We start from the raw sequence: 23367 nt of genomic DNA, 5'->3' as shown, positions 1-23367 counted from the left end.
AAAATTTGTTGAAGATCATTTTTTAGGCAAATGTTCTTTATGCAACTTTATGATATGCACATAAACCAATGCAAAAGAGAAAAAAAAGGTTAGTATACCCAGAAAGAGAATAAATAACTAAATAAATTTAGACATCACACAAAGTAAAAAGGATGAATCCTATGCTTTTGGTCAATTTTAATAGGGAAGAGTGATGGCTCTATCTATGGGTTAGGCACCCTTAAAGTTCACTATATGTGGTTTTAAGGTCAAAGTCTAAAGGTCCTCAAATTGTTCCTTACATCCTTGTCCATCACAGACTAGTAAGGCACCCTAATCCTCACCCATTACAGGCTACAAACGGAAAAGGTTCAATTTGAGTGGGAGTATTTCGCTAGCCACTGCGGAGGCATTAGACCTCACGAAAGCAATAGGTACTTTACTCCCTCCTAGAGGGACGGAGCTCGGGTGTAGAGCTCATGTTATGCACATGCATATGAATGACATAATTAACAAGGTAAATAAAACATGAATAGCAGCACATATATACAAAAAAAAATGGTTCAATTTTATTAGGCTTTTGGATAACACAAATTATTTGCTGGCCTGACTCTCAAAGTCCCCAGTGGAGTCGCCAAGCTGTCATAACGTCTAGATCTGGGGATCTATCGCTAGACATTGACTTTTAGGGAGTCGCCACCAATCTTTTTTATCTAGGTGCGATTGGCCACCTATGGAATCTGTCCTTTTAGGGAACACCTAAGTTTAAGGGCCCTTAAAAGAATAGGTTCAGGTCTACTAACCAGAACAGAGTTCGGGAGTTCGGTTACGTGTGAGGAAGGTTATAGCACCCTCACCACGCCCATCAAAAGATGGTACCAGCATAATTTGTGTTATCCAAAAGCCTTAAAATTTTACGAAGTAATTAATTATTGGAAATTTTTCTCAATTGACGCTAATACTTTTAGCAGAAAATTGAGAAAATTCTCTCACCTCAAGAGTATGCAAGAAAACTACTGTTTCACTTGCAGAGGCTCCGTCGTCGGATTATTTAAAGAAAAATCAAAATCAAAATAGAAAGGAAGGAAAGAATGATTGTTCTTGTGTAGGAAAAATTGATACTTTCAACTTTTCCTCAAAAACCTTTTTTTTTGAAATTTTATTTTCAAGGAAAATTGATACTTTCAACTTTTCCTCAAAAACATTTTTTTTGAAAATTTATTTTTAAGGAAAATTGATACTTTCAACTTTTCCCCAAAAACATTTTTTGAAACTTTAATTTTCAAGGAAAATTGATACTTTCAACTTTTCCTCAAAACCTTTTTTTTTGAAATTTTATTTTTAAGGAAAATTGATACTTTCAACTTTTCCTCAAAAATATTTTTTTTGAAAATTTATTTTTAAGGAAAATTGATACTTTCAACTTTTCCCCAAAAACATTTTTTGAAAATTTATTTTTAAGGAAAATTGATACTTTCAACTTTTCCCCAAAAACATTTTTTTGAAAATTTTATTTTCAAGGAAAATTGATACTTTCAACTTTTTTCCAAAAATATTTTTTGAAACTTTATTTTTAAGGAAAATTGATACTTTCAACTTTTCCCAAAAAATATTTTTTGATTTTTATTTAAAGAAAATATAACAAAATAAAAGTGAAAATAAATAAAGAAAAAAAATAAAAATAAGATAAAGATAAAAAAGTATTAAATAAATCTAATCTAATAAATAAAAATAAATAAATAAATCAAATAAAAAAATAAAAAAAAAAACCTGGAGCGGCTCGACTTAAGGAAGAGAAACGGCTCAGGGGGGAGCGGCTTGGAGCTCGGCTCGGCTCGGCTTGGCTCGGAGGGGGGCAGGCACGCGCGGGTCAGGAAACGGGTCGACGCTCGGGTCAGGTCGGGTCTCGACAAAACGTGCGGATCCTCTGGGTTACTTAGGGCCAAAACGACGTCGTTTTGAGAGGGTATAAAAGGCACTTCCCTCTGTTTTTCGACAGAACGCTCTCCCCTCTCTCTCTCTTCTTCCTTTTTCCTCTCCCTTCTTTCTAAAAGGCCGAAGAACTCCGATGAAATTTTCGCCAAAATCTGGAAAATTTCACCGGAAGTTGGCCGGAAGATCACCGGTTTCTGGGATTCTTCATCGGAAACTGGGTTGGTCGCTGGAAACTTCAAATGTTCGCCGGAATTGTTGTCGAAAAATTCAAATGTCGCCGGAATTTTCGTCGGAATCTGAAAATTTCCCAGAAATTTCCAGAAAAATTTTTCGCCAAAAATTTCTAAAAAATTATTTCCGATCCCTACAGCTATCCTAACTCTTCTCAACCTTTTTTAGCCTTCGAAAACTCTTCTATACACCTCTTTTCTCTCAAATTCAGTAGCTTTGCTCACTGTTTTCTCTGTGTTCTTTATCTGTTCCAGGAGGTGCCTTTTATAGGGGTTGATCAGGAGTTCCTGATCAATCCCAATTCCTCCTTGGACGGGGATTCAATCTTTGAATCCAATTGAACTCTTCTGATTGAATTCCCCTCCACAGTGGGATTCTTCAACTTTTAATCTTAGCCCTCCAAAATAAAAATCAAAATAAAAAAAATACTAGATAATTAGAAAAGATAAATCAAAAGATATTATAGTATAAAAAAAATAAAAAAAATAATATCTGATAATCGGGAAAAAATCAGATAAAATTGACAGATAATTTAAAAAAAATAATAATAACAAATAAAATAAGATAAACCCAAAAATATATTACAAAACAAAATAATAATAATAATCATATAATAATAAATATATAACTATATAAATAAAATACATATAAATCTAATCTAATAAATAAATAAATATATACATATATTAATACATAATAATAATAATAAATAATAAAATACATAAAATACAAAAGAAAGAGAAAAAAATAATAACACAGGATAAAATTGAATTGGGCCTTACCCATTTGGGCCAGGCCTAATTGATCTAGGCCTGGACCCAATTAGGTGTCTACAAATACAAGAGAAGAGGCGGCTGTAAGTTTCCTTAATTTTGAAGGATTATTCATTCTAGCTGAGAATGGATTTAAGTATTACAAGATTTTGGACACTCTTATGTGGTTGAAAAAAAAAAAAGAAAAAAATGTCAAAGTAAGAGTTATTTGATAAAATAAATTGATTTTTTTTTTGTAATTGCTTGGGAAAAAAATCAAATTTAATTTTATATCTTATATTTTATGTATTTACACATAATGCAATAAATATATAATAAAAAAATCTATTGTTAATATATCATGTAAGAGTGAAGTGAGATTTATGTAAATATCTTAAGTTCGTAATACTTTTTATTATAGTACATTTTCAGTATTTTTTTTGGGTAATTTGTATTTTATTTATCAAGCTAGCAGAATTCTACTGCAATACAACAATCCAACTGTCTTTTACAAACCATCAATAAATGCATCTCTAATTGCTGCCTATTCTATCATGGCAACATTAAGATTCCACGTATCACACATCATCTTATCTACTGTATCCGTAGCAATCTGACTTAGTCCCTATAATCGAAGTCTCACAGCATATTTTATGTGTTCAAGGACCTGTAACATCCTGCTGTTGCTCTCTTTCCATATCCGATATCTGGCACTCCAGGCTAATCGCAATATGATGGAGATCAAAGCTTTCCCCTTCAATTTGCTCACTGCCCATCTCAACTCTTCAGACCAGTTCTCCACCCCCTAAAGATCGTGCACTTCCGTAATATCTTCTGCCAAATCTCTTTTGAATAATCACATCCAAAGAACAAATGTTCCCTGGTTTCGTCTTCTCTCTGGCACAGGCAACATTTGTCATCCACCTCAATTCCCGACGTTTTCAACCTGTCCTTTGTTGAAAGTCTATTTAATATCGCCATCCAAAAGATCATAGAGTGCTTTGGAATATGGTATTGAAACCACATGAGTTTATGCCATTCAACCTTCTCTTTTTTCGGCCTAATCATATTTCATACTATAGCAGCTGACTAGGTGTTGCTTAGAAAAGGCCAGATCTCAACTCCATTCTCTATCTTTATAAATTGCCGTGCAATCTATCTAAGCTGAAGTAGCTTCCTCCAGTTCCAGCTACTGTTTTGTTGTTCTGGAGCCTGCTAGATGCTCCTCTCTTTCAAAACATAAGCTTCTAGCCGTCCTATCCATATTGAACCAGCTTTAATAAAAACGTCCTGTATATTCTTCATGAGACAAGCCTGGTTCCAAGATACTATATCTTTAAGACCAAGTCCTCCAGATTTAGGGAAAAAAATTGCACACCAGCTCAATGTAGCTTCCCTCGCTGACCCTTCTCTCCCTTTCCAGAAAAAACTGGAGCATAGTTGATTTATCTTCTTAAGCACATGCCTTGGTATAATGAATTGCCTAGACCAATAATTTTGCATACTAAACGGCACAGACCGGATTAGCTGCAACCTTCCACCGTAAGACAAATGCTAGCTGCCCAACTTTTAATCCTGGCTGGGATCTTGTCCAATAGTGGCGCACAATCTTTTCCGTTGAGCCTCCAGGTAACCAAAGGTACCCCCAAGCGTCTAACAGGCAGCAATCCAATTTTAAAACTAGAAACCTGCTATATTGTACTGAGCTCCTCTCTATTAATTCCTGTTGAATATAACTCACTTTTCTCACAGTTAAGTTGTAGGCCCGAAAAGGTGTAAAACACCTTCAGCACCTCCTTTACACCAATAACAGAATCCAACTTACCCTTTGCAAATATTAGTAAATCATCTGCGAAGCAGAGATGCGTTAAGTTGACTGTATATTTTCAGTATTGGACATAATTTGGTATTAAGACTGAGAAATTAACAAGTTTTATCCTTTACGGCAGGAACGCAGATAAGCATGATTGAAAGGATGAAGGAGACTCAATAGATGACTGATTTTGCAGCTAAACGCAGCATAAAACAAGACATTGAAGTTATACCTATAGATTATATGAACCGTGCCTTCTCAAAGCAGATGTCAAATACCATTTCAAATACGCAAAATATTAATAAATAATCTTCCAAGGAAATGGTAATTGTTAGTGTTTTTGTTGCCAGATTTTGCTCTGATATTCAGGTAACTAGCAATCAGCTTTCACTGGTCATCGAAAGATACATGTCTTGGCTGAGTTCCCTATCCCACATCATGAACAGTTGAATAGGGTTTGGGCGAGACAAGTTATGAAAGAGAAGTTGAGAGCGATTTCAAAGCATACCTTTCTCGGCCTTTTGGCTAAGATCAAGTGTAGTATCTGTTCTTATCAGTTTAATATCTGATACGTGGGTCATTGATCCACATGATATTAAATTAGTTTTTTGAGGGAGAAGGTCCATAACGGTAGCTTGCTATTGGGGTCTTCCAAGTGTCGCCCATGCGTTGCACTGCTGCATAGGCCAGGCGCACCCCACCAATTCTAGTTGAAAAAGATTTTGGTTTCTTTCTATTTAAGAAGAAAATTTCTGTTAAATGTACGTATGATAAAAGCGGTATGAAAAACAAAATTTTTCTCAAACTATTTGATGTTTTCTGTATTCAGAGCTGCTAGACAAAGAGATATGAAGACAAAAAATACAAAGAACCTAGAACTGAAACAGAATGTTGAAAACACCCAATATGGACACAAAGTGTGATTCCGCAAAGGGTGTAATAGATGTATTATTTAGTTTCATTTGAGTCAGTGTATCAATTCATTTTGTTGGAAACACTAGCCTCTCTTGTTTGCTCTCGTGAATACTAACACTAGCTTCTCTTGTTTGCTCCTAGAATTTGTTTTTTATATCTTACATGAATTTAAGGCAATAGACAGAGATGAGTGGGGTGGAAAGTGCTTATTGTGTGATGAACTTATTTAGGTCAAATTATATAACAGATACTATACTTTAGTTTAAATAGTGAAATTAATCTCTCTATCTTAATTTGTTCAAATTGGATTTCTATTCATTTAATTGTCAAATTTAGTCAATTTGTTAATCGTTCAAACTTTTTCTGTTAAAATTGACAACGTAACATTTTTACTTTTTTGACGCAACATTTTTGCTTACATGACTGTTATCTTTATTGATGTGTAAAGTCCACGTGGTAAAAAATGATGATGTGGTAAAATTTTTTGACTTATTGTCATTTTTCCACACCAACTTTTAATCCTTCTGCCTTAATGTGCACTTAAATTTGATCCTTATATATCAATTAATTATCGAATTTAAGATTTGACCTAAAATAACATATAAAAACATAAATTATTAATTCGACCATGATATTCTTTTTCATATTTAGATAAAATTTTTTTGAGTATTTGAATTATTAATTGAACTTAATTTGACAAATTGAGCTAATCTCAAATTAGATTATAAGCCTAACATAAACTAAATTATATATTTTCTTCATTGTTTAGTTATTTTATTATTTTCATTTTTTGTTAATTTATATTTATAATATTTTTGAAATATATAAAAAAAACTTTTAAAATGACAAAAACGTAAAAATTAGATACAAAAAATCATAATCAATAAACTTAGATACACAGTCAACAATAAAAGCAATTATAGACATTTTCTTTTTTTGAAAACCTTTTTTCAATATTAAATGGGTTTCAAATATCATCTCGACATTAGGTTCTAAAATCATTTTTAGATCAATTAGTTTAATTGTGAAATTAAATTTTAAGCTCAAATTTAAAAATCTAAAAATATGTTATTTATTATTTTATTTATTTATTTTTATTGTTTAGTTAGTGAAAGTCAAGAAGTTAAAGTAAAAAAAATAAAAAAAAAATATTAAAAATTAAGCAAAATATGAAATGTTTTTTGGAAAAGTTGATTTGAAAAAATTTTGAGAATGTAACAACAATCTACAAGATAATACAACAAAAATAAAGACATCTAGCAAAAACAATTAGAAATAATTTTTTATTGAGAAATTTTTTTTAAGGGTTTGAGGTTTAGAACTTTTAGGATATTATGCTTAGTTTTGCTTTAGATGATGATACAAAATGGTGGTGTTGATAATCAATTTTTGGGTATTGACAATTTTTTATTTTTTTGGATAAATTTTTTATGAACATTGAATTTTTCAATTATTGGTTTCTAGAAATCCTATTAAAATATGAGTTCATTGAATAAAACTTACAAAGAAAAGTAAGAGGAAAATGAGGATGAGAGAGGAGAAAAAAGGAAGATTAAAATTTTTTTTTAATAGGTTGAAACGACGCTATTTTAGAAGACGAGTCAGGTGCAACGCTTGTGTTGACCTATGCAATGACTCTGTTTATGACTTAATCTATTTGTATTGAAAAGTTTTTTTGTCTTTTATTTTAGTTTTATTTTACTTATTTTAGATCAAATCTTAAATTCAATAATTAATTTAAGTATAGGGATCAAATTTGAACATACATAAAGGTAGAAAGACTAATTCTACTATTTAACCAAAGTATTGGAATAAGCTATACAATTTTAGAAAAGTTAGCATGAAAAAAATGATGTCATATCAAAAAATTTTGCCATATTATCATATTTGATCACATAGATTTTAGATGTCAACAAAATCAATCATCATATAAGCAAAAATATCACATTAGAAAAGTCAAAATACCACATCATAAAGTTTATCGAAAAAAATTTGAACCGTTAATAATTTGATTAAATTCAATAATTAAATGAAGTATATGGATCCAACTTGAACACATTAAGATAAAGGGACTAATTTCACCATTTAACTAAAGTACAAATACCTATTGCATAATTTGACCAACTTAATTATCCACACATGGATTAATTCAAAATCATAGGATGGAAATAGTTAAATTAAAAAAGATAATACAATGATTAGTTACAACAAATAACCTTTTGATCAAACTAACTGGAAATTAAAGGACCAACAAAATTGATGAAACCAACTGATTTAAGTAAGTTTGATTAATTTTTATTTTCGTACTATTAATTAGTCAATTTGGTTTCATGAACAGATGAAGTTCATTTAATCAATTTTTAAGTTTTTATAATTGACTTAACCAAACTGATCAATTGCTCTGACTTATTTAAAAGTCAATATAAGTTTAAGAAATATTTACACCAGTAATGTAAGATGAAATCATGTAAATTAATGTATATAGTTTTATACACCAATTTAAATATTATATTTTAAAATTCAAAAGAGATTTATTTTATGAATAATATGATAGGATTTAAACTGTTTAAATTTCATTATTTATGTTTGGTAAATAAAAATAAACATTAAATAGAATTAACTATAAATTCTCTACACACTCGACACATATTTTTAAGAGTATAGAGAGGATTATTTAATTTATTAAAAAAATTTGTTATTTCATATCTTAATATAACCAAAGTTAAAATTCATAATTGAATATCAAATACTATGAATGGATTATATTAGGTACTTTACATGGATTTTTTTGTCTCATGGGATTGGTATATGAGCATTTTTCCTGTAACTCTTCTAATTTCAACATAAAAAAGTCTTTAGACAATTTGAGAGAAAGAAAAAATGCCTTTAGGATCAATAATTGGCTTCACTTTGCTGCTCTTTAAAGAAGGTTTTATACAACATCATTAGAAGTGACTATGAATTTGAACGCTAGTACCGATAATGCTGAGCCCTCAACCCTCTCAAACAAAACTCAAAATAAATCCTACTCAATAAACAATAATTAAGATACCACAAATTCTAAAGCTCACCACACCAAGAAAAAAAGAAAATGATAGTTAAACATAAACCCACTCCTCATATCTCAAAGCCCACGAAACCCACAAGTCAGGACAGCTGTCAACTTCTTAAACTTTTAGGGATACTTTTAATATATAGAGGATAGATTTTTAGTATTGGACATAATTTGGTATCAAGACAGAAATTAACAAGAATTATACCCTTAACGGTAGGAAGAAAGATAAGCATGATTGAAAGGATGAATGAGACTTAATAGATGACTGATTTTGTAGCTAAACGCAACATAAAACAAGTCATTGAAGTTATACCTATAGATTATATGAACCTAGCCTTCTCAAAGCAGATGTCAAATACCATTTCGAACACATAAATTATTAATAAATAATCTCCCAAGGAAATGGTTAGAGTGTTTTTGTTGCCAGATTTTGCTCAGTTATAACTAGCAATTAGCTTTCACTGGTCATGAAAAGATACATGTTAGTGCACTTGTCACGGACCTAAGAAAGAGTCATGAATCTCACATCGAACATAATAGGAGGGTCACTGGAGTATATAAGGGTTCACACCACCTCCGCCTTGTGAGGCACCTTTTGTAGGATAAAACTGTAAGACCAAGGGGCCAGAGCAGACAATACCTCACAAGGGTGTGAACCATGGCGGTCAGGCTGATCCGGAACATCGGATGAGTGGATGCCCGAGTCCCGGAGCCATGCAGCTTGATTCTCGACCCGTGACAAGTGGTATCAGAGCCAGCCCTAAACCGTTCGATCCATGCCAAGCACCTCAAGGGAGGCAGGCAGGGTGGTTAGCCTCCGTGACGAGGGCGTCACGAGTAGGGGTGTAAATTATACATTAGTACTCACAAGCTATTCGGATTCGATTAGAAGAAAACTCAAATTCGATTCGATTATTATCGAGTCGAGCTCGAGCTCGATTAGCTCGATTTATTGATCGAATCGAATTCGAGTATTCTTATATCCGACTCGAGTAGCTCGCAAGCTTAATCGAGCTTTTATATTTAAATATATTTTTATTATTTTAGTTAATAAAATATTTCGAGTTCGAGTTCGAGCATGAATAATCGAACTCTTATCGAGTATACGAATAAAGTTTTTTTTTACATATTAATCGAGCTTAATCGAGCGAGCTCGAATTCAATCACGAATCGAGCTCGAGCTTGAAAAATAAAACTCGATCGAGCTCGAGCCGAGTATCGAGCCCCGAGTTATGAGTCGAGCTCGAGCTCGAGCTTCTCACTATTCGGGCTCGACTCGGCTCGATTACACCCCTAGTCACGAGGTTGGGTGCTGGAGAATGTCACGGACCTAAGGAAGAGTCCTGAATCTCACATCGAACATAATAGGAGGGTCACTGGGGTATATAAGGGTTCACACCACCTCCGCCTTGTGAGGAACCTTTTGTAGGATAAAACCATGAGGTCAGGGGTACCAGAACGGACAATACCTCACAAAGGTGTGAACCGTGGCGGTCAGGCTGATCTGAGACGTCGGAAGCGTGAATGCCCGGGTCCCGGAGCCGCTTGAGTTCAGAGCTTGAGTCTCGACCCGTGACAAGTGGTATCAAAGCCAGCCCTAAACCGTTCGATCCACGCCAAACACCTCGAGGGAGGTAGGCAGGGGGCCAGCCTCCGTGACGAGGACGTCACGAGGTTGGGTGAGGGAGAATGTCACGGACCTAAGGAGGAGTCCTGAATCCCACATCGAACATAATAGAAAGGTCACTGGGGTATATAAGGATTCACACCATCTCTGCCTTGTAAGGCACCTTTTATAGGACAAAACCATGAGACTAGGGGGCCTGAGCGGACAATATCTCACAAGGGTGTGAACCGTGGCAGGAAGGCTGATCTGGGACGTCGGAAGGGTAAATGCCCGGGTCTCGGAGCCGCGCAGATTCGGAGCTTAAGTCTCGACCCGTGACAAGTGGTATCAGAACCAGTCCTAAACCGTTCGATCCACGTCAAGCACCTCGAGGAAGGTAAGCAGGGTGGCCAGCCTCCGTGATGAAGGCGTCACGAGGTTGGGTGGGGGAGAATGTCATGGACCTAAGAAAGAGTTCTGAATCCCACATCGAACATAATAGGAAGGTCACTGGGGTATATAAGGATTCACATCATCTCTACCTTGTGAGGCGCCTTTTGAAGGATAAAATCGTGAGGCTAGGGGAGCCAGAGCGGACAATACCTCACAAAGGTGTGAACCGTGACAGGAAGGCTGATCTGGGACGTCGAAAGGGTGAATGCCCAGGTCTCAGAGCCGCGCGGGTTCGGAGCTTAAGTCTCGACCCGTGACACACTGGCTGAGTTCCTTATCCCACACATGAACAGTTGAATAGGGTTTTGGCGAGGCAAGTTATGAGAACATTCGCAAAACATATCTTTCTCGACCTTTTGGCTAAAATCAAGTATAATATCTGTTATTATTAGTTTAACATTTGATACGTGGGTCATTGACCCGCATGATGTTAAACTAATTTTTTGAGGGAGAAAGGCCCCATCACAGTAGCTTGCACTACTACACGGTCAGTCTTCGAGTGTCGCCCAAACGTTGTACACGGGTCAGGCGTACCCCACCAATTCTGGTTGAAATGGATTCTTGCTTCTCTTTGTTAAATAAGAAGATTTTTGTTAGGTATGTAAGATCAAAGCAGTATGAAAAATAGAGGATTCTTCTCAAATTGTTTGGTGCTTTCTATATTTAAATTAGGAGGCAAGCTACAAAATATTCAGAGCTGCTAGACAAAGAGACATGAGACTAAAAATACAACAGAACATAGAACTGAAACAGATTGTTGAAAACACCCAATATGGACGTAAAGTTTGATTCTGCAAAAGGTGTAATAAACGTATTAGTATTGTAGTCTTGGATGATTAAAAGTTTTGCTGCCTTTTTTTAAGTTGGATTTAGTTTCATTTGAGTCAGTGTATCAATTCATAGCGGCACAATGGACATGTATTCCTCTCTTTATGCCATTTAAAAATGCAACCTGTGCGATAAACATGGGTGCAGAGCAAGCGTTTGGCTTCAGTCCTGATTGAAACATCTTCAAAGCACACTGAACACACAACCAATGATCTTTCATCGATCTTTACCTTCTCCAACCCTTCAATGGCCAATTTACTAGCAGGACTGATCATATTTGGTGGATCGTTGTCAATAAGAGCATCCTCAAAAAACTCCATAATATCATCATCAGTATCGAATACGATTACATCTTTCATGTAAGCATCATCAGAGAATTGATCATCATCAACCCTTTCATTATTAGGAAATATGTTGGATAATGGTATGCATAGAAAAGCATCATGTCCCTCTAAACTCAAATTCCAACAAGGGACTAAAACTTGATCTAATTCATCAAACATATTTAAACATATTTAAACTTGAAACAAAGAATGCAATAAAAAGAAGAATGGAAGGTTGCAATTTTTTGTAATTGAAATTTCTTAAAGGCAAAGCCTATGAGAAATTTATAATACAAGAGGAAACGGCTCTTAAGTTTCCTTAAATTTGAAGGATTATTCATCTTAGTTGTGAACAGATTTAAGTATTACTTGGACCCTTTTTTGTGGCTGAAAAAAAAATGAGAAAAAATAAGTCAAAGAAAGAGTTATGTGATAAATTTTATTTTTTTTTGTAGTTGCATGTGAAAAAATCAAATTATTATTTATATTCTTTATTTTATCTATTTATACATAATACAATAAATATATATAACATGTACAAGTGAAAAATTACAATATATTAAACCACGTGCTTAGGTTTGAATTTGACTCATTGTATTTCTAAATAAAGCAAAATGAAAAGTATTCAACTCTCCAATTCTCTCAAATGTTAAAATGTCTTAGGAGAAATTTGATTATATGTAAAAGCTCTAGAGGCAGTTCATAATGGGAGCTTGAGGGGCCTTAGCCTTCCCAAAAATTTTAAAAATCCTTGGCGCATATGTGTGTGTATATATAAATATATATATATATGTATATTTAAATTGGCCTTAAACTAAAAATTTTTAACTTTATTTATTTTTTGGGCTAATACCTAATTATATGAATTATAATTTTATAAAACTTAAATAACATTGTCATTTATTTATTTACTATATCCATCAATCATAATTTATAAATTCTTAAAATCAATAATATTATCACAGGTATTAAATCACAATTATATAAGTTTAATAAAAATCAAATTAAACTTTTAATTTTCTCAATAAAATTAAATCATCAACAATGGATTGACTCCATGGTAAGCTCGTCTTCTTGATATAAAAGAATGTGAGATTCAAATATGATTAATGGTGACCCATTGTTGGTTTTAACGTTGAATGTACAACTCATGTTAGATACAACATATCTTGCTTATATTTCTCTTTTTTCTTAGCAAAATTATATTTTTAATTAACTTCCTCTCAAGATCAAATTTCAAGATTTGTCGTTATCCTTTTCTTGACTCGGTGGCCAAATAGATTCTAAAAGAACCCCAAATTTTGGTTTGGAATCAAGATTTTTTCTTCTCCTTAGGGTTATGCCCTCCCGTAAATAATAATAATAATAATAATAATTTTTCACTAAACCACCGAATAGCTTTCTCATAAATGAGTGCTAAGATCAACCCTGGTTTAGTTTCTTACCATAATCTAAACATTTTTAAAAAAAATTTGCGAACAGTTTTGTGCATTAGTTGTCAGAAAATACAAATCAGGGTGGAATAATTGTCACATAATGAATGATGAAACTGGCCAAAGCTATTGAAAAACCTGAAGCTGGAACCTGGAATAGAATATGATGATGATAATGCATGGCAAAATGGCAAATACTTATCTTGGTTGGTCACAGCTGGTTGGAGAAAGTGTGGCCCTGGTTTTGGCCCTCTCAAAATTCCCCAATTCCCCAAATTTGTGTTTGAATTATTGAAATTTTATTATACTTCTACCTGTTGTAAGCACTATAAAAAGTGTCAATCTGGGAAATCATAAGACAAACACATCTTTGTTTGAATTTGAGGGACCCTTCCTTCTTTTTCTTGTTTAATGGTCATGGAATTGTACACTTGGATTTTTTTTTTTTTTGGAAAGAAAAACTTTCTTCAAAAATATTAAATTGAGATTCCTAGATTATGATTATACGTGTATTGAGGTTGGTCGATTAGGATTGTAATTTCTATTTGTTTATGTAATATTTCATTAATTGAGATATACTTGCATGACTTTTTAATCTTCAATATATTTAAAATAATATTGATGGTGTTTTTTGATGTCTTAACTGGCAAGAGGAAAGTAAGACCGCAGAAAAAGATAGCTGTGACCTGTATTTATAAAATATGGTTAGGGGGTGTCGGAATTGTTGCTCTGAACGCTCAAGTTAGTATGATGTCTAAGGTAAGGTAAGAAAATAAGGAAGACGAAATGGTAAAGTGTGTGTGGAAAGCTTCAATGGAAAAAGTTTAGAGAGTGTTAGGTTTTGTATATTACCTTGAGTATTTGATTTTTTATTTACCTCTTGTGTGAGGACAATGGTGATAGTTTGATTGGGATAGTTGACAGTTAATAGAATATCCGCATAAAATTCGAAGAAGATTCATGTGAGTGTATAAGAATTGCATTTAATGATCTAAGACAAGTATAAATTGTATTTAATGATTTCAAGTAAATTAGATACCAGTTGATCAGTTCTAAAACAATTGTATTAACAAGTTACTGATGTGGCTTTGGGTGAGTTCTTCTTTTAGTGAAGGGCAAGACATCTTCTTAAAGCAGATGACATACTTATTTAGATGTGCTTCATCTAGGTTATTCAAGGACTTAATTATGAAATCAAACTTTGATCATCGATTAGTTGACTTTAATATAACAATGAATAATAATACTAATAAAATTTTAAAAAAAATAACATGTCACTGAAAATTATTGTATTGTAATTAATTATAATGCAAAATTACTTATGATTCATTACAATATTACGTAGAATTCAAACTTACAAAGGAATGAATATCTACATAATTTTTTGTTATAATTGATTAATAGTGAGTAGGATTCAATCCATTTTAACCTCGAATACCAAAAAAAAAAAGGCTTAAAAAATGTATTATATGCATAATTTGCACCTAACTGAGTCGGTTTGAACACCTAAATATTTGTTTAAAATATGTGTATAAATCTCTTACCAAATCCCTTGTTCTCCATACAGTAGGTGTTTGGTATTGAATTTTATTGCCTATGTATACAATATAAGCCCTCTCATCGAAAACCTTCTGCTACTATTTCTACAATAAGACACTCCACTCAAACAACATATGAAAAGCGGTTTGGTCTGGAATTGCTCCCCCCAAGGTTGAAGTTTTTTGCTGGCAGATTATCAACGGCAAGGTGGCAGTCAAAAGTCAAAACAGAGCTTCTAAAGAGAGGACTTATTGTATCCAACTCAGCTTTTTGTCCATTCTGCAAAACTGAAGCTGAATCTGTTAATCACCTAATGTTTACATGCCAATTCCCGTGGAAAGTTTGGATGGCATATGGTAAAGTATGGGGAGTCTCTTGGGCCATCCCAGGAGATGCATCCTCTTTCTTTATTTCTTGGTAAAATCTTCTCCATCCTAATCAAAACAACAGAATCTGGGGAATGCTTTTCTTCGCGATCCTTTGGTCTATTTGGCTTCATCGAAACGAGACCATCTTCCAAGGTAAAGCACCTGACTTTATACAGCAATTTGGTATAATAAAAGTGCGACTCGCAAAATTGAGCAAAGGTAAATGGTCCTCACTAGCTGCTTCTGTCAACGACTTTCTTCTTAACCCCCAAAACATATCCGCTTCCCTCCCATTACTTCCAGAGCTAACATTGCAGTCAGTCGGACATGTCCCAATCCTGGCTTTATGAAGATTAATACCGACGGGTCCGCTTATGTTAAACCTGGGCCGGCTGCTGTAGGTGGAGTCTTCAGAGACCACCATGGCTCTTTTAAAGGAGTTTTTTTTTTCTTTTTTTTAAATTCATCGGTAATGAGGACTCCTACTTTGCTGAATTCATGGCTATCAAAGAAGGTCTTTGTTTTTTCGCTTTTTCAGAATGGGCTAATTCTCACTACTTGGTTTTGGAAAGTGACTCTACTAATGCAGTTCTCTGAGCTAGTGGCAGCTCCGGGGTCCTTGGCGAATGAAGCACATTGCGAATCACATCGACATGCTTAAAAGTAATCTTAAAGGAGTCTCATTCAGTCACATCCCTCGGGTTGCTAACTCTATTGCTGATGGACTAGCCAAAGCAGGGGTCTCTCGATCACAAGACATGGTAGCTTGGCTGTAATTGTTGCCATTAAATTGTTGTCATTTGCTCTATGGAGTTTCCCTTTTAGTTACTCCTGTTTTGTACTTTCGGCTCCATTATTCAATAATTATATTTGCCTTTCAAAAAAATATATATAAGGAACTCTTTTTACAAGTGAAATTAGTAATGATAAATTTTTAAATAACTTAAGGTTTTTTATTGATATTTTTATTATTTATTATTTGGTATTTTAATGGATTTTATAAAAAAAAATAATAATGAAAGTATCCATCAATGAAACCATAAAGATTTCAGCAAAGAACGACATATGTTGTGTCTGTCCAGTGTGTAGATGAGACAAGATATTAGTGGAAACAATTTCCTAACTTTCCACAGAATTCTTAGTAACATATACTAATAATATGTTATTATAGCAATATATATATGTGTATATATATATATGAGAAATTTCTTGAATATAGTAAACACTTGTATTTTCTTGCTATCCCTTTTCATATTAAACAATGAAAGGCAGGCTTTAATTTGAGAAAACTTTATCATAATGGAAGGTAAAAAATCATGTTGAAATTAACATAACCACCCAGTCTCCAAGACCATAATGTTAAAACGAGTGCGGCTGCGCAGTCAGGTACAACCGGTGTCGGAAACAGTCTTGAAACAACATTGTTTTTCACCTTTAAAGCTCGTCAATGTCCATTCTGTAGATAATCGATTGTATCATGTCATATATTAGCAGTAATATTTTGAGTCTGAAGGCCTACTTCAGAGTAACCCTTGAATGCTTGCTACTGCATTGATAAACTAGATCAAATCTGAGAAGCTAGTGTTCAACAGGTTTGATTGAACATTAACTGAACGATGTTCTTTAGGGAAAATCTTGGTCTCAAAAGCTGTCAGAAAGTATAAACTGCTGCATGCTTTTGTAAGATTATTCAAAAACCCTGCATAACAAAACAAATTAATCTACAAGAATTTATATCAATACTTGTAGACAGCTTGGCCATGTATAGAAATAACAGATTATAAGAAATAGAAAAACATCAGAATCAGAACCAAAAGTTTGTTATATTTTTTAATAATCATGTAACATAAGGACTTCAGTGATTAGGGTTTAAGGTATGGATACCAAATGCACAGTTTCATTATAGTTTGGGTATCCTTAAGATTACAAACAAATTGTTCAACTTCAAAAGAAACAAAATAAAGTAAAATATAACCCTAACAAATACATACTATAAACGACATTGAAATCAATTAGCAGCAGTCATTCTCTTAGAATCCACATCAAAATTAATGGCAGGCAATGGGACATTTAGATCAAAATCCACAACAAGCATTTCATAGCAGCACAATGGACATGTATTCCTCTCTTTAAGTCATTTAACAACACAACCTATGTGATAAACATGGGAGCAGGGCAAGCGTTTGGCTTCAGTCCTGATTGAAATATCTTCAAAGCACACCGAACATGACACTAATGATCTTTCATCGATCTTTACTTTCTCCAACCCTTCAATGGCAGATTTACTAGCAGGCCAGATCATCTTTGGAGGATCTTCATCAACAAGAGCATTCTCAAGAAACTCCGTAATATCATCATCAGTATTGAGTACGACCACATCTTTCCTGTAAGCATCATCTGAGAACTGATCATCATCTCCTTCATTATCAGGAAACATGTTGGCTAATGGTATGAACAAAAAAACCTCCTGTCCGTCTAAACTCAAATTCCAACAAGGAACTAAAACTTGCTCTAATTCATTAGACATATTCAAACTTAAACAAAGAAAAAAAAAAAGAATTGAAGGATGCAGTTTTTTGTAATTGCAATTTCTGAAAGGCAAAGCCTATGAGAAAATTATAACATAAAAGAAGAGGCTGCTATAAGTTTTCTTAATTTTGAAGGATTATTCATCCTAGCTGAGAATGGATTTTAGGTATTACTAGATTTCGGATACTCTTATGTCGCTGGAACCAAAAAAAAAAGAAAAAAATAAGTTATGTGATAAAATAAATTGATTTTTTTTTGTAGTTGCATGTGAAAAAAATCAAATTTATATTTATATTTCTTATTTTATGTATTTATACATTATACAATAAATATATAATAAAAAATTTATTGTTAATATGTTATGTAACAATGATGTGAGATCTGCATAGATATCTTAAGTTCATAATGTTTTTTATTATAGTATATTTTCAGTACCGGACATAATTTGGTATTAAAACTGAGAAATTAAAAAGAATTGTATGAGGAAGATAGTCGGAGGAAGCATGATTGAAAGGATGAAGGAGACTCAATAGATGACTGATATCGCAGCTAAACACAGCATAAAACCAGACATTGAAGTTATACCTATAGATTACGTTACTGCCTTCTCAAAGCAGATGCCAAATACCATTTTGAACACACAAATTATTAATAAATAATCTCCCAAGGAAATGGTAATTGTTACGAGTGTTCTTGTTGCCAGATTTTGCTCTGATATGCAGGTAACTATTGGAGAGTTTGCAAAGTACTAGCAATCAGCTTTCACCTGCATTTGGCTGAGTTCTCTATCCCACATTATGAACAGTTGAAAAGGGTTTGGGCGAGGCAAGTTATAAAAGAGAAGTTGAGAACATTTTCTAAGCATACCTTTCTCGGCCTTTTGGCTAAGATCAAGTGTAGTATCTGTTCTTATCAGTTTAATATCTGATACGTGGGTCATTGACCCACATGATATTAAATTAATTTTTTGAGGGGGAGGGCTCATAACAGTAGCTTGCTACTGGGGTGTTTGAGTGTCGCCCATGCGTTGCACTATAGCACGGGCCTGACACACCCCATCAATTTGAGTTGGTAAGGATTTTGTCTTCGCTCTGTTGAACGAGAAAATCTCTGTAAAAATTTTTGAAGATCATACGGTATGAAAAACAGAGGATTTTTCTCAAATTATATTAAGCTACTAGACAAAGAGACAGAAGAACAGAACATCGAACTGAAAAAGAATGTTGTAAACACCCAATACGGACAAAGTTTGATTCTGCAAAAAGTGTAATAGATATATAAGTATTGCAAAGTCTTAGATGATTAAAAGTTGGATCTAGTTTCATATCAATTCATTTTGTTGAAATACTAGCTTCTCATGTTTGTTCTCATGAATAATAACTCAACATTCTGTATGTACCTGGTTTCTAGCTTCTCATGTTTGTTCTCATGAATAATAACTCAACATTCTGTATGTACCTGGTTTCTGTAAAGTGTCCACTTGATTTGATCAAACATTGGTTGACTGAACAATGTTCTTTAGGACCAATCTTGGTCTCAAAGGTATAGCATAACTGTAACACTTGTAAGATTATTCAAAAACCGTGCATAACAAAACAAATTAATCAACAAAAATTTATATCAATAGTTGCAGAGAGCATGGTCATGTATAGAAATAACAGATTATAAGAAATAGAAAAACATCATAATCAGAACCAAAAGTTTGGTATATCTTTTAATAATCATGTATCATAAGGGCTTGGGTGAATAGAGTTTAGGGTTGGGTACCAAATGGACAATTTCATTTTAGTTTGGGTACCCTTAAGATTACAAACAAATTGTTCAAAAGAAACAAAAAGAAAATAAAACATAACCATAATAAATACATGCTATAAACGACATTGAAATCAATTAGTAATAATCATGTTCTTAGAATCTACATAGAATCAATGGCAGGCAATGGGACATTTAGATCAAAATCCACAACAAGCATTTCATGGCGGCACAATGGATATGTATTCCTCTCTTCAAGCCATTTAACAATGCAACATGTATGATAAACATGGGAGTAGGGCAGGCATTTATTGAAACATCTTCAAAGCACACCAAACACGACACTAATGATCTTTCATCAATCTTCACCTTCTCCAACCCTCAAATGACTGATTTACTAGCAGGTCTGATCATCTTTGGAGGATCGATATCAACAAGAGCCCCCCTCAAGAAACTCTATAATATCATCATTAGTGAATATGGCCACATCTTCCATGTAAGCATCATCAAAGAACTGATCATCATCATCCCTTTCATTATTTGGAAACATGCTGGGTAATGGTATGCATAGAAAAGCCTCTTGTCCCTTTAAACTCAAATCCCAACAAGGGACTAAAACTTGATCTAATTCATTAGAGATATTCAAACTTAAAACAAAAGAATGCAATAAAAGGAAGAATGGAAGGTTGCAATTTTTTGTTATTGCAATTTCTGGAAGGCAAAGCCTATGAGAAATTTATAACACGAGGCGGCTCTAAGTTTTCTTAAATTTGAAGGATTATTCATCCTAGCTGTGAATGGATTTATATTACTAGATTTTGGACACTCTTATGTGACTGGAACAAAAAAAAAATAAGTGAAAAATTTTGAAAAACTAAGTCAAAAAAAGAGTTATGTGATAAAATAAATTGATTTTTTTTTTGTTGTAGTTGCATGTGAAAAAAATCAAATGTATATTTATTATTTTATGTATTTATATGTAATGCAATAAATATATATAACATGTACAAGTGGATAATTACACTACATTAAGCCACATGCTTCGGTTTGAATTTGACTTATTGTATTTCTAAATAAAGCAAAATGAAAAGTATTCAACTCTCCAATTTCTCTCAAATGTTAAAATTTCTTAGGAGTACATGTAAATGCTATATAGGCAGTTTATGATAGGAGCTTGAGGGGCCTTAGCCTTCCCAAAAATTTTAAAAATTTTAAATCTATTATTTATATATATATATATTTAAATTGGCCTTTAACTAAAATTTTTAACTTTATTTATTTTTTGGTCTAATAACCTAATTATATGAATTATAATTTAATAAAACTTAAAATCACATTGTTATTTATTTATTTACTATATCCATCAATCATATCTTAAAATCAATAGTATTGTCATAAGTGTTAAATCAAAATTATATAAATTTAACAAAAATCAAATTAATTTTTTAATTTTATCAATGAAACTAAATCATCGATAAGGAATTCATTCAATCAATAAATTTGTCACCTTGATATAAAAAAAAATTCAAATATCATTAATAGTGACCCGTTTTTGGCTTTAACTCCTTAGATACAACACATCTTGCTCATATAGACTTTTTTATTAGTCAAATTGCTATTTTAGTTAATTTCTTCTCAAAATCAAATTTCAAGTTTTGACTTTCTTCGTCTCTTGGCCTGTTAGGCAATTAGGCTCTAAGAGGATATCAAATTTTGGTTTCAATTCAGCAATTCCCCTTTTCCCCTAAAGGTTATGCTCTCCTGTAAACAAAAATAGAATTCAAGATTTGCCACAAATGAGTGCTAAGATCAACCCTGGCTTAGTTTCTTACCAAAATCTAAACTTTTTAAAAAAAATTTGCAAACAGTTTTGGGCATTAGTTGTCAAAAAATACAAATCAGGGTGGAATAATTGTCACATAATGAATGATGAAACTGGCCAAAGCTATTGAAAAACCTGAAGCTGGAACCTGGAATAGAATATGATGATGATAATGCATGGCAAATTGACAAATACTCAGTATGATTGGTCACAGCTGGTTAGAGAAAGTGTGGCCCTGGTTTTGGCCCTTTCAAATTGAGCCAATTCCCCAAATTTGTGTTTGAATGATTGAAATATTATTATACTTCTACCTGTTGTAAGCACTATAAAAAGAGACAATCTGGGAATCACAAGACAGACGCATCTTTGTTTGAATTCGAGGGACCCTTCTTCTCCTTTTTCTTTTTTAATGGTCACGGAATTGTACCCTTGTAATTTTTCAAAAATATTAAATTGAGGGTTCTTAGATTATGAATATATGTGTATTGAGGTTGATCGATTAGGATTGTATTTTTATTTGTTTATGTAATTTCTTTAATTGAGATATACTTGCCTCTCTCTTTAATCTTCAATATATTTTCAATAAAATTATGAATAATAGAATTAATAAAATAAAAAAAAATGAACATTTTACTTATAATTATTATATTATAATTAATTATAATTCAAAATAAAAATATGTATGCAGTATAAGGAATTCTTTTTACTCGTAAAATTGGTAATCCTAAACTTTTAAATAACTTAAGGTTTTTTGTTGATATTTTTATTATTTATTATTTTGTATTTTATTGATTTTTTAGGAAAATAATGAAAGTATCCATCAATGAAACCTTAAAGATTTCCGCAAAGAACAATGACATATGCTGTGTCTGTCCAGTTTGCAGATGAGACAAGATATTAGTGGAGACAATTTCCGAACTTCCCACATAATTCTCAGTAACATTTATATATGAGGAATTTCTTGAATATAATAAACACTTTTTTTTTCTTGCTCTCCCTTTTCATATTAAACAATGAAAAAAAAAAATCAATGAAAGGCATGCTTTAATTTGAGAAAACTGCTAGTCAAAATAAGCAAAAAGGAGCCCACCAATTTTCTATTATTTGGTGTATGCAAAATGATTGAGCAGTAAAAATGTAATTCAAATACAATTATTTCATATATGAAAGTAAATTCTTCTATTTTGTTATCTATAGAGTGAATTTTTTTTTATTTTTCAAAATTAATATTTGATTTTATGTAAATGTAATTTTTATCTTTTTACTTATAAAAGCAAAAAAGGGGGGTAAAAGTAGAAATTGAAGCATTTTTAAAACAAAATTATTCTCTATGGTTCATAGAGCGTAGTAGTTAAAATTGAAGAATTTAAGGTGAAATTTAATTAAAATAACTAGTTAAAGAACACCCAAATGGGTAGAATTTGAAATTTTTGAGTTTGAATCTTAATGTTTAAGATGGAAGACAATTATCTTTCCCTTGGAGAAAATTAAGACGTAATAGTAGATCTTTTTACATTAAAAAAACAATATTATATGTGATATATGAACTTTAGATTAAAAAGATTCTTGACCTAAAGTTTAAATTATCACATAAAATTATAGAATATGTTCTTTTTTAACTTGCAATAGGATATATAACAAATTCCATATTTTTACTAGCATATGTTTGATACACCTAACATTCAACAATTCTTTTGGGAAACTTAAGTCAAAAGAAAGAAGAAACATTTTCTTTCTAATGAAAGGAATCCCATAAATAAAAGGAATCCCATAAGAAAAAACATACTCCTTTACTAAATAATAATGGTACTACCCTAGAAGAGAAAATTAAAAAAAAAAAAAGAAAAAAAATTACTAATGAAAAAAATTATTTTATGCTCATAAATTATTAGTCACAATTGATAAGGAGAAAAGTTTTTTTTTTTTTTCAATCTGGTTTACTCATTGTAGAAAGTATTTCAAAAGTAAAATTTTTTATTTTAAGTTTTTACTGTACCCTTAAATCCCCCTATTCTATTACATACTTAATTAATT

General features: G+C 32.4%; 3 non-coding genes across 3 annotated transcripts; all 3 read left to right on the top strand.

Annotated features, from left to right (window-relative positions):
* Positions 1-5214: 5214 nt before the first annotated feature.
* On the top strand, positions 5215-5411 carry LOC149512440 (U2 spliceosomal RNA). The gene has a single exon (XR_016332210.1). It is a non-coding gene; the product is annotated as a U2 spliceosomal RNA (small nuclear RNA).
* A 5667-nt stretch (positions 5412-11078) lies between these two features.
* On the top strand, positions 11079-11278 carry LOC149512439 (U2 spliceosomal RNA). The gene has a single exon (XR_016332214.1). It is a non-coding gene; the product is annotated as a U2 spliceosomal RNA (small nuclear RNA).
* A 7344-nt stretch (positions 11279-18622) lies between these two features.
* On the top strand, positions 18623-18818 carry LOC149512438 (U2 spliceosomal RNA). Its single transcript, XR_016332207.1, has one exon. It is a non-coding gene; the product is annotated as a U2 spliceosomal RNA (small nuclear RNA).
* Positions 18819-23367: the final 4549 nt, after the last annotated feature.

This window comes from Durio zibethinus, chromosome 22 (assembly GCF_047325235.1).
Source record: "Durio zibethinus cultivar Kanyao isolate XHJ-2024 chromosome 22, ASM4732523v1, whole genome shotgun sequence".
In the NCBI taxonomy this organism is placed as follows: Eukaryota; Viridiplantae; Streptophyta; class Magnoliopsida; order Malvales; family Malvaceae; genus Durio; species Durio zibethinus.
Note: the sequence above shows the minus strand (reverse complement) of the source record. Positions and strands in the feature narration are given on the sequence as shown.